Below are 14,248 nucleotides of genomic sequence, written 5' to 3'. Positions count from 1 at the left end.
TATTCTTGGAATTTAATTGCAGACTGATGCAGAGTACAGAGCACTACTGTAAATGCGCTCCCTGCACTGAATATTTAATAGTAGTAATAATAATTAACAGTAGAGACATGTGAACGTTTTTCACTTAATAGTAGAGTTGCCTGCAAGTGCTTCCATTGTTAAGAGTTTGTCGGAGCTTTGTACTTTAATTAAAGTGAACATAATGCTGGCAGAAAGGTGTTGGATTGACACTCCCTGAAAAGGAAATCCTCTGCTTATCTGCTACCAAACAACAGCCACAGCTGCTTAAGTGCTACTTCTGGAATAAATTTGGGAGGGCCAAGCTCCAAATGTATCTAGGGAGATATTGCCTGTACATTTCAAACAGTGGTGAAAAAGATGCAAGGATGTATGCAGAACTTAACAGGTAAGAGTTCTGCACTGCAGACTGGGCTTTGGGGGACCTAATTGCTACTCTTGACTGGCATCTTGGAAAGTCATTACTGTGAAGTTCAAGACACCGAACAGTTCTAGGGCACCCTACTTGAGATGTGAGCAAGTCAATCTCTAAGAAAAGCATGGAAAAGAAATAGTCTTAGTTTCATGATTCACTTCACTTATGAAGAACTAAACTTCTTTCTAGTTTATGGTATGTTTCAAGAAACAACGGCTTAGCCTAGAACCAGAGACAGCTCTCCGAATAGCGCAGCAAGATTTTAGAAATTTGGAAACTAAATTTAACATCAAAATCCTGGGAATGCCCATTGGAATTTCATAACCTGTATGCCCCAGCCAAATTCAGAGCTCAAGCCATCTCTTTTAACTAGAGATGTTTGGGTTTTCTTTTAACCAAAACATTAAATTTATACCTTCCTAGTTATGGAAGACTAAAAGGTAATTTGTACCAGTCTATTTTTATTCCTGTTGCAGAGGAATAGCAAAGCAGCAAAACCATCTTTATTCTGCTCCATCACTTCAGTCATGCCAGTAAAGGGGTGCAGACAATCAAATGAATTCTGACTCTAAGGGTCCCAGACTGAACCTGGAAAAGGTTACAGCTTTGCTAATTTCCCAGCAAATGATCAACTAACAGGTTGTAGCAGCTATGATAAGAAGATCCTTGTTTACAACATTCTAGACAGCCTGCTTTTGCTTTAATAGCACCTTTTTCATCTTCGGTCTAGGAGTCTGTCATAGCAAGGAACTATAAATTACTGCCAAAACAGCATGCTCCTTACCACCTACAGCCTTTCTATGGCAATATATGACCCATAAATCTTACTGACGCTCTTCTCCATGGCTCTTTTAATGCTCTTCCCTTTCCTCCCTTTCACTCTCCTTTTCCTCCCCTTATTTGCTGTGAAGAAGTCCAGTGGTTCAACCAGAAAGAAAGAGAAAAGGGGAAAAAAAGCATAAACCAATGTATTAGGTTTTGTGGGGACACATGAAGGGGGAGCACAGTAAGAAATTAATGGACTCTGCATACAGAGTCCTTCTGCCTTAAATACTCTGCAACCTAGGAATTGTTAAAGGACCGTGCAAGGACAATAAGCTCTTTCACATAAAATATCAGCAATAGATTTCAATTCATTATGGATTTCTTCCCAGAGATCACTTGGTGTTCTGAGTAGCCACATGTTCTAAAGGAAATGGAATTACATGAAGTTTTTGGAATAACTGTAATTCACTAAAGTGAACTTGGTTGGTGGGCAAGTGATGAATCTGGCTCTAGAGGTACATTTTCAGAGTGACTCACAAAGATAGATAAATAGACAGATAGATAGATAGATAGATAGACAGATAGATAGATACACAAAAGACTGTAAGAACCCATTTCAGCTGCTTCACATTTAAGATTCCAAACTACTAGCATCCTCCTAGCAAAGAAGTTCCTTAAATGATTTATAAAATAATTTCTCTTCAAATCTTCTCCTTGGACAATTCAACAATATCACAGATATCTGTTTCTATTATTTCTTCATTGTTTATCTTGCTCTTTGTTCTGTTACATTTATTCTATTTAGACAATAACATTTCTGTCAACTGCAGTTTAATTGGTATCTAAGGCCTAGTCTGCATTTACATTTTACTGGAATAATAATGTTGGCAACGGGTTTGGTTTTTTTTATAGAAGAGTTATGCTCCTATGAAGTCCTTGGTGGATGCAATCAAGTTAGTATAAAAGTGATTTATACTGGTTTAGTTCTTCCCTTACTCTATGGTAATAGCTATCTAATTGTAAAGTATGTTTATACTGACACAACTATATCCACAATCCTGTTTTTCTTTTTCATTCTTCATTTGTCTTAATGTAAATTCTGACGGAGAAAAGTGGCACACGCACACACATACACCCACAAGCAACATCATCAAAGTCCTGAAAATCCATTTGGTCAAATTCATCAGAAGATAATTCTGTCCCTGGGGCTTCAATCTCTAAAGAGCAAGATCAGTCTGTGGTGATCATAACTGCTTGATTTGCATTACAGCAGTAATAAAAGACTCCCACAGTGCTAAAAAAAATACCATTTATGGAACTTCCTTGAAGAAAATAGGATCAATAGCACAGTAAGGTGCTAAACTGCTGTTACTTAAAATGTATACCAGATTAATTTAACTCTTAAAGCTCCGCATGCAGCAGATGCACTGAAATTCTTAAATCAGACTGTCTTAATAAGAGAATCACAGAGTTTCTGCATACAATTCTGCAACCCCCTATGGAATAAGCACAGCCCTAAACAGATGGCATACAAGGCGCTGATAGCTGGGTGGTTGTGTTTTTATTTAGGGTGGTTTTTTTGCATTTTTTTGATAATATACTCCGCATTAGGCACCACCTGGAATATGGTGCTCTCTTCTCACCTGGAGTTTAAAAGAGGGCGTTACTCCAGCAGCACTCAGATTTCTTCGATTATAGACGATAAAATGGAGTTTAGAAAAGGGGTTAGTCTGACAGGGGAAGGGTCTGTGGCCATTTACAGGCCACCACTGTCCGTGCCAGTTCGGAACAAGCCTTAGGGATGGTGACTGTAAGCACCTGCGCTGGGTACCGGGTGATGAGGCCCCCTTTGTGTTCATCACCGGCTCATTAGCACTCATTAACGGGCTCACCTGTGGCAGTGAGGGTGGTACCGTTCTCTCCCGTACTCCAGGCACACAGCTCGGTGTGGGGAGAAGGCTCCATGATGAAAACCAGTGCTCATCCTGAAGGATTCATGCAGTTCGGGCTTGTTGCCATGGCCGCGTGCAGCAGAAAGGAGGTGAGACGGGAGCGATGGGTACAAATACTTATTTTGCCTTCTTTCTATTGAAGGTAGAACGTGTTGCTCTTGAGTTTCGTCTGGGTTGCTTTTGGGCCATACCGTGTGGTGGCCGTTCTTTAGGGAGCCATGATGGCTGCCGACCCCGGGTGAGGAGTGGCCTCCGTCAGCCACGAAGCCGTTCCTGAGGCGGCGAAGCCCCGCGGGGCTCGGGTCTCCCTTAGGGCTGGTCCCGCAGAGATGAGGGGGCGAAAGAAAAATCAAGCCCCAAAGAAGCTGATTTAATGTATTCTGACCTTAAAATGCCGGCGGCCGCGTTCCCCGCTCGCGAGCTGCTGAGGGCCGTTAACAGCCGTTAGTGGCCGTTAATGGCCGTTAGGGGCTGAGGGGGCTGGCCGAAGGTCGCCGAGCTGAGGGGGGCCCGCGGTAAGCAGCGTTTAATGGCATATGCGCGTCTCTATTTATGTTTATAATGTAATATACCGTCTTTAATGGTTCAGGGGCCGTTTGTGGGGTTTTTGGTAGGCGTGTGGAAGTGTTCAATATGCGAATTGACTTCTTTTTTAAATTGCTGCTCCCTTTTCAAATCGAAGCCCCTTGGTGTGGAAGAAAAAGGGAACTTTGCCTTAAGAGGCCTATTTTCAGTTCTGTCCTAGAATGCGTGAGGGGAGACCCCAAACCACACGTGTTCATTGGTCACAGAATTAGTGAAAGTGTGATGGGGTTTTGACCTCTGTGGTTTGAAAAGCGATTTCCAAGCAGGAGCCATTAACTGGGGCAGTGGGACTCAGGTGACTATCAAGTGTGGTGAATTCCTATGGGAAAGAAAATAAATTGTTATGTTAAAAGCGTAAATAAAATGGCCTTTATGGGAAGATGTTCAGGGGAGCAATACTCATTTAGAAGAAGCAATTGCATTAATTGAGGCTCAATTTTATGAGGTGGGAATTTGGCAGCGAAAGGGTCGAGATTTTGAGTTCAGAAGTCACCCAGAGTGTTTTTGAAGGTGCACGTTGCAGTTCAGAGCCTGTGTTGAGGGGTTGTGTTGTTAATTCACTGCATGAAGCTACATCAGAGGTACGTGAAGAGTAGGGTTTAAAGCCAACATGACCTCTGGCAGGTCCAGCCCCGGGTGTATCCATGTCCATCTGCTCCCTGTGTACATGTATCTTACAGAGACCCTTTCACTAATGGTAACCCAGCCAAGTCCATTTGCTTGCTGCAGTGATACGCGGGTAGGCCTCACAACTCGTTAAAGTTGTAAAGTAGATATGCTTTATTCAGCGCTGAGGTGCATGGGGGATTGCTCCTCCAAAGGCATGCGCACCTCAGCGTTGTTCTCCTTCATATTTATCCTCTAAGCTGTTACATATTCATGAGGTTATGCAACACGCCTATACATAGTCATGACCTATCCCTGCTTCATATTATAATGAGGTAAAAGGTCCTTGCTTGCGTATTGTCTCCTGGTGGTCGTGGGCAAGGGTCTCAAGATGAAGTAAGCGAACTTTTCATCTCTAGTCGTTGCGCATGTTCCCTGGTCATTCAGTCACTGTCCAAACTGCAAAGCTGTTTTCAGTCGGTTTAGGGGTCCAGAGAACAGGAGTTACTGTTCCTTCCTCCTATCAATAGCCTTGGTCCTCCCACCCTGTTCTGGCAAGCAGGACAAGTGTTGAGCAGGCATTTGTTGAGTAAGCACCACTAAGCAGTAACACTGTTAAGCAAGCAGCTTAACCCTAACCCCTCTGTACATTGGTCAGCCCTTCGCATCAGCAGCCCCCCACAAATCCAGTGTTGTTTCATGGAAGCTTGTGTTTGTAGGTGCTGTTGAAGGTGTCAGTTTCAGGGGTGGTTTTGTTTGGGGGCATCTTCCCCAATAGCTTGTGCTGGATGTAGGCAGTGCCAGCCTGTGAGGTTGGATCTAGCACTGTGCAGTCAGGTAATCTAGGTTTGGTTTGTTTTAATCTGATTAAGTTTATTCAGTACCACTCAAGATTAAAAACCATGACCAGACAAATGCCTGAATAAAGCTAAACTTCAAGCAGTGTTTTCTGGACCTCTGTATAAGTGGGTTCTAATATCCTTGCAGTCTGGTATTAAGATTGAAGAAGGTGAGCTCCATAGATGAAGTGCTGTGGTAACTTTTTATCTCCCAGGATAAAGATAAAATAAAGGAATTTTAAAAAGACTTGCCCTGAAGCCATGCAGCATGATCTAATTCTAAGATCATAAAAGAAAAGTCCTCCTTGAGGGATGCCCAAGGTAGAGATTTGGGATTCACCTCTTTCCTGCTGTTGGGGCTTAAGTGGCTGAGGATGTGGGAGTATGGATGCTGCTGGTCCTCCTGGTCCCCTCTCCTGTTCCAGTGAATGTAAGGAGAGATGACGGGCAATGGGAAGAGCATTGGTTGTGTCTGCACTGATGTGTCGTCTGGTTCCCTGTGCGATCCCTCTTCAGTTCCTTTATTTGATGGGGAGGAAAATCTGCTGGGATCTAGCTGAAACTGAAACAAGAAGGGAGCTGAGGCCTTTCTGAAGTGCCAATAGGACAGCAAATCAATATTCCTCTTGTTCAAATAGCAGAATGAGCAGAGAATTTAGAGCGGAACAAGGCGGTGGGGGGGGGGTGGGGTGGCAGGAAAGAAAAGCCTCTACTGCTGTTGCTGTGACGAAAAAGTGACTGAAGCATTTTAAAGGTAATGTTGCAATAAAAAAAATATCCTGTGGGTTGCTTGGTTATAATTGGGCTGGGCCCTGTCAGCACTTGTTAGGGCTGAGAGCAACTGCTCTGCAGGATGCACAAGCAGTGTGTGAGCTGGCAGATGCAGAGAGGGAGATAAAGCTGTTGTAAAAAGGCCCTGAATTTAATTCCTCTGGGAGCACTCTTTTTTTTGTTCCCCACTGCAACTAGAATTTGGAGATCTGTTTCTGTTCATTCCTTTGTTGTTCTCACAGCATATTGTTTTGGAAGTTACAATTTGGGAATTTGCCTCTCTGTCTCCTGGCTTGTTCATCTGTGGGAGTGGAAGGAGTAGGGCTTGGAAATGTGAATGAGGGAATGAAATTTGGTAGGAGGAAGAAAAAGGGAGGCAAACAGTTGTCAACACTTGGGTATTTCTCCACTGTGTGAGAGAGGTTGCGGGGTTCCTCAGTGCTTTGGTAGTGAGGATTAGTTGTATATAGACTTGCACTTGAGCATTACAGAAGTACTGTAACAAGTATAACCCACTGCACTGCTGAGTTACTCTCTTCAGTATGACAAAGACATATATGTCAAATTTCTTGTCCTACTACAGTAATCCTGTGTGGTTTTGGAATGTGTCCATTTCTCAGTCTTTCTAAATAGACTGTAAAAAAGCTGAAAGTACCTCACATTAGCAAACTTGATTTTAGGCATTGTACAAACACTGATAGCTAGTAGTTTCTTTTGCAGTTTCAAAGACCATACCATTTCCTCTGAGAAACATGCTGAATGAGTTAGTACCAATTGCAGTGTGAAAAATAGTCCAGCAGTGTAGGAGGTACGTAATTTTAATACTCAAACCACTCCCACTGGCCTGTAATGACCACAGGCTGTCTGTATGTAGTAATTCCAGCAGGGAGTGACATTACAGCAGTAACAGTGTATGTGAAGGCATCAAACATTCATGACCATATCTGAGGCTTTCTAGTCCATAAACCTTCTCTGAACTCAAGTAATAGAGTTACCAAAAAGATAGAGCAACTGTTCATAAGTGTTTGATATTCACAGGCTTTGTTGAAATGCTGTAGTATGTTGAGTACTTTGGTATAATTTGGTCTATAGTATAATGTATTTACCAGTATTCAAGAGACCTAAACTTATGGTTTTTTCCAATATCCACCCCCCCACCCCCCCCACCCCCCCCCTTTGAGGAAAGGCACATTATTTGGAACAAACTTCTTTCTTGTTTGTGATCCTTCTAGAACATGGAGAATATATAGAACTTTGTAGTGTCACTTGTTTGCTATTTTAATTAAAACCCAAAACATGCACATTCTTACGTTTACTTTAATTTCCAGAGTCTCTGAGAGGATGTTTTTGTGTCAATGCAAAGACTTAGTCAGACTTAAATGTTTAGTATGTTAGTTGTCTTTCAGATCAGGTTTGGATTGGATCTGTTAGCAGATTTACTTTCTGGGTTACATGTTTTAAATGGAGCATTGCATGAGCTGAAGATTTCTACAAAGCCGTTTACACAATACCACACCCCTTTCAATGAAAATTGTGTTCTCATAATCCATGTTCTGCTGAGTTTTCTGAATGTGGGTTGAGTTTATGTGGTGGTGGAGAACATCCTGTACAACAGTGTGCACTGCGCTTCACTCTCCCTTGTGAGTGGATATTACAGGGGTCAGTAAAGTCCAGTGGACAGTGCTATGTGTAAAAATGGATTTACTAGAATCATATAAAGTGAGCTTTTGCTTCAGGTTTTGCCGCTGAAAAGTCCAGTGTTGTTACAGGCTTTAACAGATTTTCATATTGTGCCTATAGCAGAGAGGTGACAGACTATGCTACAAATTGTTCTCATACAACAGGACATTTTAGCAGTATTCCAGACAACCTTGAACAAGTTTCATCAGGAAAAAAAAAAAGGTCGAATTCTAATGCAGTGTGGTGGTTTGATGCTGTGGTGTTTTTATTACCTTCTGAAGGATCTTGGGAACCCCTGCTGAAACTGTTGCTTAATTGAGTCTCCTGTCTTTGCAGAAGAGGGTAAGAGATTGACTTTAAAGGGGTTCTAATATTTTCATTAAAAAAGTACATGTGTTGTTTAGATTCTGAGATGATTTTGCAGAAAAGCATGAGTACTTGGCTGCCAGTTCTCCACCATTGATTTTTGTATCCTATGGCACTACTGAAATGGAATTTAAATTTCAAATTGAGGGCTTGCTTGTAAATTGAATCATGAAAGGTACATGAGGACATGCTATCTGAAGGTTTACTTTGTCTCAATGTGTGTTTTTCCCCTAGTTCATAATATTTTTCTGTGGTTTTGCAGTGAACCTAGTACAGAGTAAATTGTTTCTTTCTAAACAGATTAGTATCAAACTTCTGTGAGTGTTCACTGATAGCAAATTCGTCCTTTCAATGATGTTTTCAGGTGTTTTTTAAGCAATTCCAACTACTACATTCTAGTACATAGATAGCTTAGTCATTATGTGTCTCTTTAAATTATCGTAGAATCATTTGGGTTGGAAGGGACCTTAAAGCTCATCCAGTTCCAACCCCCTGCTACAGGCAGTGACACCTTCCACTAGAGCAGGTTGGTCCAAGCCCCATCCAACCTGGCCCTGAACACTGCCAGGGATGGGACAGCCACAGCTTCTCTGGGCATCATCTGCCAGTGCCTCAGCGCCCTCACAGGGAAGAGCTTCTGCCTAAGAGCTCATCTCAGTCTCCGCTCTGGCAGGTTAAGGCCATTCCCCCTTGTCCTGTCCTTACAGGCTCTTGTCCAAAGCCCCCTTCCAGCTTTCCTGTTGGCCCCTGTAGGCACTGGAGGGCTGCTATCAGTGTTGATAGCCAGTACGTGCGGTTGTAATTTGCTTGCTTATGTGCTCTTAGGTTGAGTCAGAACAAATGCCTTTCCCTGGTGTTGGAGTGGTTCACAGTGAGCTGCACACTAGATTATTTGCTTTGCAGAGCTTAGGTCTCAGCAGAGAAGGCTCTGCTCTCTTGTAATTGCATTGCTGCATGTGTGTTCGAGTCAGATGTCTCTGCATCTTCTCTGTTGTGTGTTCTGGGGTTGGTAGGAGCTCAGCATTTGAAACAGATAAACCTGAAAATTACATGTGCCAATCCGTGAATGAACTTTGTTCATTCAATGACTTACTAACTAGAGCAAATGTTTAAACTTGTCTTACAAACGGTTTTCTTTGAGGACCATCTTGCAGGGAAGTGGTTTTTTTAGTGAAAGGATAAACCTGGCATAGAAGCAGCTCTAAAGAACTCTTAAACCCTTGTTGTTCAGCAAAGGATAACCTGACAAGAAGCTGAGGCTGTTACTGTACGTTAGCTGTCTGGCTTTAATCCTATTTCCCTGTTGTCGTGATCTTCCTTTCCATGCTTTATGTGTCTGACCCATTTTCAGTACGCTCTGTAAATTAACTTGATGAGTTCTTTGAGCTAAGAATTGCCCCTTTTCAATGCTTATTTGCAAGAAACCTGGCATAATTGTGCCTTGACCTTTATTTTACACTTAGGAACAAAGAAACTAATGTTGATCAAACTACTGTTGTCTTCAGCAGTCGCTATTTCTGAGACGGTGTGCAAAAAAACCCCATCAGATGACAGTTACAGAATATGTAACTGCAAGGGAATGGTTTCATTTTTCTTGCTACTTTAACATAAAATAACACCTAAATGGGTAGAACCTCTGTTTAAAATCTCCCAGAGCAATTACATTGATGTGTCTGGTTGGCCTCAATGTGTCCTGCAAATTCAGGACTACTGGGTGCTATAAGTTCATGTCCAGGTATCTATAGCCATGCAGTTTGACAGCAGTGATTCTGAGCCATTTACAAGGACTGAGCAAGAGGTTCTGTGAATTAGGGTGGTTAACAAGGTCACTATGACCAAGTTAATGTTGACTGTGCAGGAAAGTTGTCAGCTTGGTAGAGCAGCGTTTTAGGTGATGTGGTGGTAATAAGGAGATCTTAAACCATTGCATTCATATAGCATACAGTGCTTAAAGTAAAATGGAGTTGCAATGCCGGATGAGTAGGTTCTTCATGGCCAGGTCTCTAGTTACAAACAGGGAAGAATCTGGAATCATGCTGTTAATCTTGTATGCCTTGAACCAATTCTACTGGTTTGTTGTTTTTTGTTTGTTTTTTTTTTTTTCCCCAAATTAGGTTTTTAACATTCAATTTATTACACTTAAATCAGCAGTTAGGCTTACACAATTTTTGTCCTTCTGCTCTCCTCCCTGCTCCCTCTGCTGCAGGATATTGGCAGAATCATTCCAGGACCAGTCCCAGTGACATGCCAAACCCCTAGGCAGAATGGCTGGGATCCTGCTTTGGCTTAAGGGCTGGCTCAGGAAGCTGCAGGCAGTTTGGGTGCAGCCAACATCCCTACTTGGCAGAACTTCTTTCAAAGGGTAGAGGCCACAAATGGCTTTTCCTTGCTCTCTGAGAAATAGATGACAAATCTTTCACCTGGGCTCACCCGATGTTCTTATTGAATTGCAGCATGAGCAAACAAATTGAAGCTGATGAGGTTGAGTCTCTTCAAAACTTTGTGGATCATAATGCATCATCCCTGTAATGGTACAGCACTCCTTACAATTGCTTGGTTGTTCATACTTGCATATCTACGTGCACAAAGGATTTCAAGTCTCTTCAGTGACAGGTCTGCCACCCGCTAGACTGAAGGGGAAGGAGGAGAAAAAGGGGGAGATGCGGGATGGTGCAGTGATGATGACATGGGGATGTGGACATTAAAGTAAGAAAATTTTTGTTTGTTTGACAGGCAAAGGTTATCTCTGAAATTGACTGACATACAGCCTGAAGGTTCTTATTACATGACTTGGAGTCTTCAGTGGAGTTCTTGTGACAGGCAGTGTACAAATACATGGGATGGATTTATAGTTCATTTACAGTTTTGAAGCAATGTTGGCTAGAACAGAGGACAAACAATGTGCCTTTTATGCATTTTAAGACATTTGGTTAGTTATTCCCGTTTTGTTAGTTTTACCAATTCGAATGTGGATTTGAAAGAACTACATGACTGAGTTTTCATTTGCTGTAAGCAGCTTTAAAAAACAAAAACAAAAAAAAAAACAACACAACTGTTACTCTTCAGAAATACTTAAAAAAGCAATTAAAGAAAAAGCTGAAATTAGATCAGTTCCAGCTTCTTCCCATTTGTTATCTTAAACCAGGGAGAATAAAAGCAAATAACATGCCCCGGTTCATTCCCTGTTGTTTGTTGAGCTTCAGCTTTGAAGCCAGCTTTTATAACTGAGTAATAAACTTCCGAAAACATGATGATGGTGTGGAAATTGCCAGCTCGGGCTCAGCTAAAGCTGTTGGCAGTTATCACTAGAACACATGCAGTGCAAGTGGCCAGCTGATGACAACAGTGGAACACTGTCCTGTGCCCCTCTAGTGGAATAACAAAATCTGGAGGGGATCCAGTTCTAAGTGAAGTCTGCACCCATGAGCTCTGTAGCACTTACTTTGCTCAAAGCCTTGTTGCTTTGCCAGAGAAATGGAAGCCTTGCTGTTTCCATGTCATCTGCAGGGTAGTCTCTTGTGTGTGTACTCTTGCATAGAAATTGTGGTGCTGCCTGTGGATTACGTTAAATATTTCACCCTCTGCCTGTCTAAACTTCTAAGGATTGCAGTTGCAGACCATCCGTGTAAATAATTTATGAAAAGCATTGCATGGATTTTAAGTCTTACCCTTTTGGCATTTGCATTTTTGAGTCTGAATGTTGTGTATTATATGGCTGTGATAAATTAGCATTTTAGTGAATTGGTTATGGTGGAATTTTAGGAGAAAGCAGAAGTAGCTGTTACAGAAATATGCAAAACTTTGCTGGTAACAAACTAGAAAAAAAAAAGACTAATTAGTGTAATTACTGTCATTATAATTCTAATTTAACTGCATAGACTTGTACTGCAGCAACATCAGAGCTGTCACATTTGCAAACTGCATAATTATACGTATTAAGATCTGTCTGCATCTAATATATAAAATGGGCTGTTACCTTAAGCTGATGCAAAAGAAGTCAAAATGTCATTAAAGGGCTGACTTAATCCCCTTGATTTTCCTGATTGCTAGTAAAAGTGAAAGAAAAAACTTGCCTCAATAAATGTCTCTTTAAAATATACTTGATAAAATTCATAAATAGATGGTGAGCTGAAAATAACAAATCAGAGTGTACATGTATTTATGTGTATGTGCATGTCTCCATTTATAAATCCCACTGCCTTGTAGTTACTGGTAGTACACATCCTCCTTTGAGTGTCAGAGATCCTGTACCACACATAGTTCTGCAGTATGACTCCTGATCTAGAGAGAGCAGCTTTTTCCAGACAGGAGGATCTGAGTGCAACCTTGCTGATAATGTGTGAAATTGTTTTGGAGAGGCCATAGCATATCGAATAATGTCAACTATGAAATCTTAAGTGATTATAAATGTGTGGCATGTTAAATTAAACTTTTAGAAGTTTCTCAGTTACTTAGAGCTTAGACAAACCTGGAGGGAGAGGTGGGTGTTGTCAGTGCTTGAGAAGATGGAATATAACTTTAAATAAGTTTGATTCATTGGGAAAATGCCTCCGAATCAGTAAGATGACATTTAATAAAGACAAGAAGAAAGAAAGAAAGAAGCAAATACACAGTTTCTAATAAGGAATAATTAGTGGGGAAGTAGAGGATGTGGTATTACAAACTGAGAAAGTCAAAATGGGATTCAGCTGCAGAAAGACAAATGGCATTTTTGGTTGTTTGACCCCCATCACGTGTGAAGCACAGGAGGTAACTATTCCTGATCCAGCTGAATTAACAGCTGAAGACCTGAATCTTTTGTGCACTGAACTACACAGTGGTTTCAATATCTACAGATGATGCAAGGGCCAATTTTATCCAGCATAATTCCTGCACAAGAGTTACGCCTTGATCTTCTGGTACTTCTCTCAAGAGTTCCAGTGTGGTCTGAGGTTGCTTATGTGGTTTGTGTTTGGGGTTTGTTTGGTTTTTCTTTAAACTTATACATCAGTAAAGTCTGCTTCATAAACCAGTGTTGTGGTGTTCATTTAGTATCTGTGCTAGGGAGCCATTATTCAGCATTTTGCATGCCCAGTACTGATGCAAGTGAAAGAAACTTTACGCAGCAAATGGTATGAATCATGGGTGTTTTTATGTAGAAGATTCTTCCATGTATAAGTTCCAGAATTGTCTGAAAGCAGTGGCAGAGTCAAAAAGAGGGCTCAAGAGATGCCAGGAGGAATACTGGAATTTCTCTTTGATTTCATTATTCAAAGAGCAAACACCCAGGTCTGCTCCAGCAAGAAGTAAATGTTTTCTCAGCTACTGGCAGTATGCTTCAAGCTGTCAGGCTTTCTTCCTTTCATAAATGAATGAATCTTTGCAAATCTGCATGTTCCTGCATCATGTACTCTCTGCTCATAGTCTCTTAAACCTGCTGGTTTTGAAGCGTCATCTCATGATCTTGGATAATCCAGTATTTGTTATAACCTGAGCTGAATAACTGAACCACCTACGCAAGACAGTGTTGCAGACCTTCAGCGTGCAGAAACTGTGATTCAGTGCCTCTAATGATCAGGATATTAAGTGTAATGATAATTTTAAATAACACATTGTGATATTGCCAAGATTTCTTAGTTTTACAAAGCTCGAAAATGTAAAAATAAAATCTGAGAGTCTCCCTAATACCGTTACTCCATTAGAAAAAACCTACAGGCTTTTAATACCAAACTAAACAATTCAAAGCTTGTTAGAGTTTTAGGAATTAATACTGCTGTTATTATTGGTGTAGTAATATGTTTTAGTTGTGTGTCTAATGTGCAGTTCTCAGATAAGTATATGTTTAGGTGAAGTGAGAAGTTGAAAAGTCACAAAGTTCTACTTCAATAGCTCCTGTAAAGGGCAAGATTAGTTACTTTCTCAGGCAGCATTTAATTCCTCTAATTTCAATCCTCAGTGCTGTATGTTTCAGAATTGGGCTTGTATTTATCACCAAAGTGTGGGGCAGTGGTGACAGCAGTTCTTTGTTTTGCTTGTCCAGTGTTTCCTGTGGAATGAACTTGTCTAGCTAATAACACAGGCATAACTTGCACCAGAACCTCAACCCAACATCCTACTGAGCTTTGAAGCTAAGGGGCCTGAACCCAAAGTTACAACCCTCATAAGGATGAACAGAAAACTTTAATAGGAAGAGATATGAGTTTTGACGTGATCCAAATCAAATTTTGATTGGGAATTCTCTAACTTGGTTTCATTTCCTGAAACCATGACAT

At 41.2% G+C, this 14,248-nt stretch overlaps 1 long non-coding RNA gene across 2 annotated transcripts in view; it reads left to right on the top strand.

Moving 5' to 3' along the window:
- The first annotated feature begins 2,970 nt into the window (after positions 1-2,970).
- LOC136003529 (uncharacterized) overlaps positions 2,971-14,248 on the top strand; it is an 86,486-nt gene continuing 75,208 nt past the window's right edge. Inside the window, exons 1-2 of one of the 2 annotated variants that reach the window (XR_010608117.1) lie at positions 2,975-3,008; positions 3,132-3,239. This is a non-coding gene — a long non-coding RNA (uncharacterized LOC136003529). Of the gene's footprint in view, positions 3,240-14,248 lie in introns of both variants that reach the window. The other variant, XR_010608116.1, reaches the window with a different exon arrangement.

This window comes from Lathamus discolor, chromosome 22 (genome assembly GCF_037157495.1).
Source record: "Lathamus discolor isolate bLatDis1 chromosome 22, bLatDis1.hap1, whole genome shotgun sequence".
Taxonomy (NCBI): Eukaryota; Metazoa; Chordata; class Aves; order Psittaciformes; family Psittacidae; genus Lathamus; species Lathamus discolor.
Note: the sequence above shows the minus strand (reverse complement) of the source record. Positions and strands in the feature narration are given on the sequence as shown.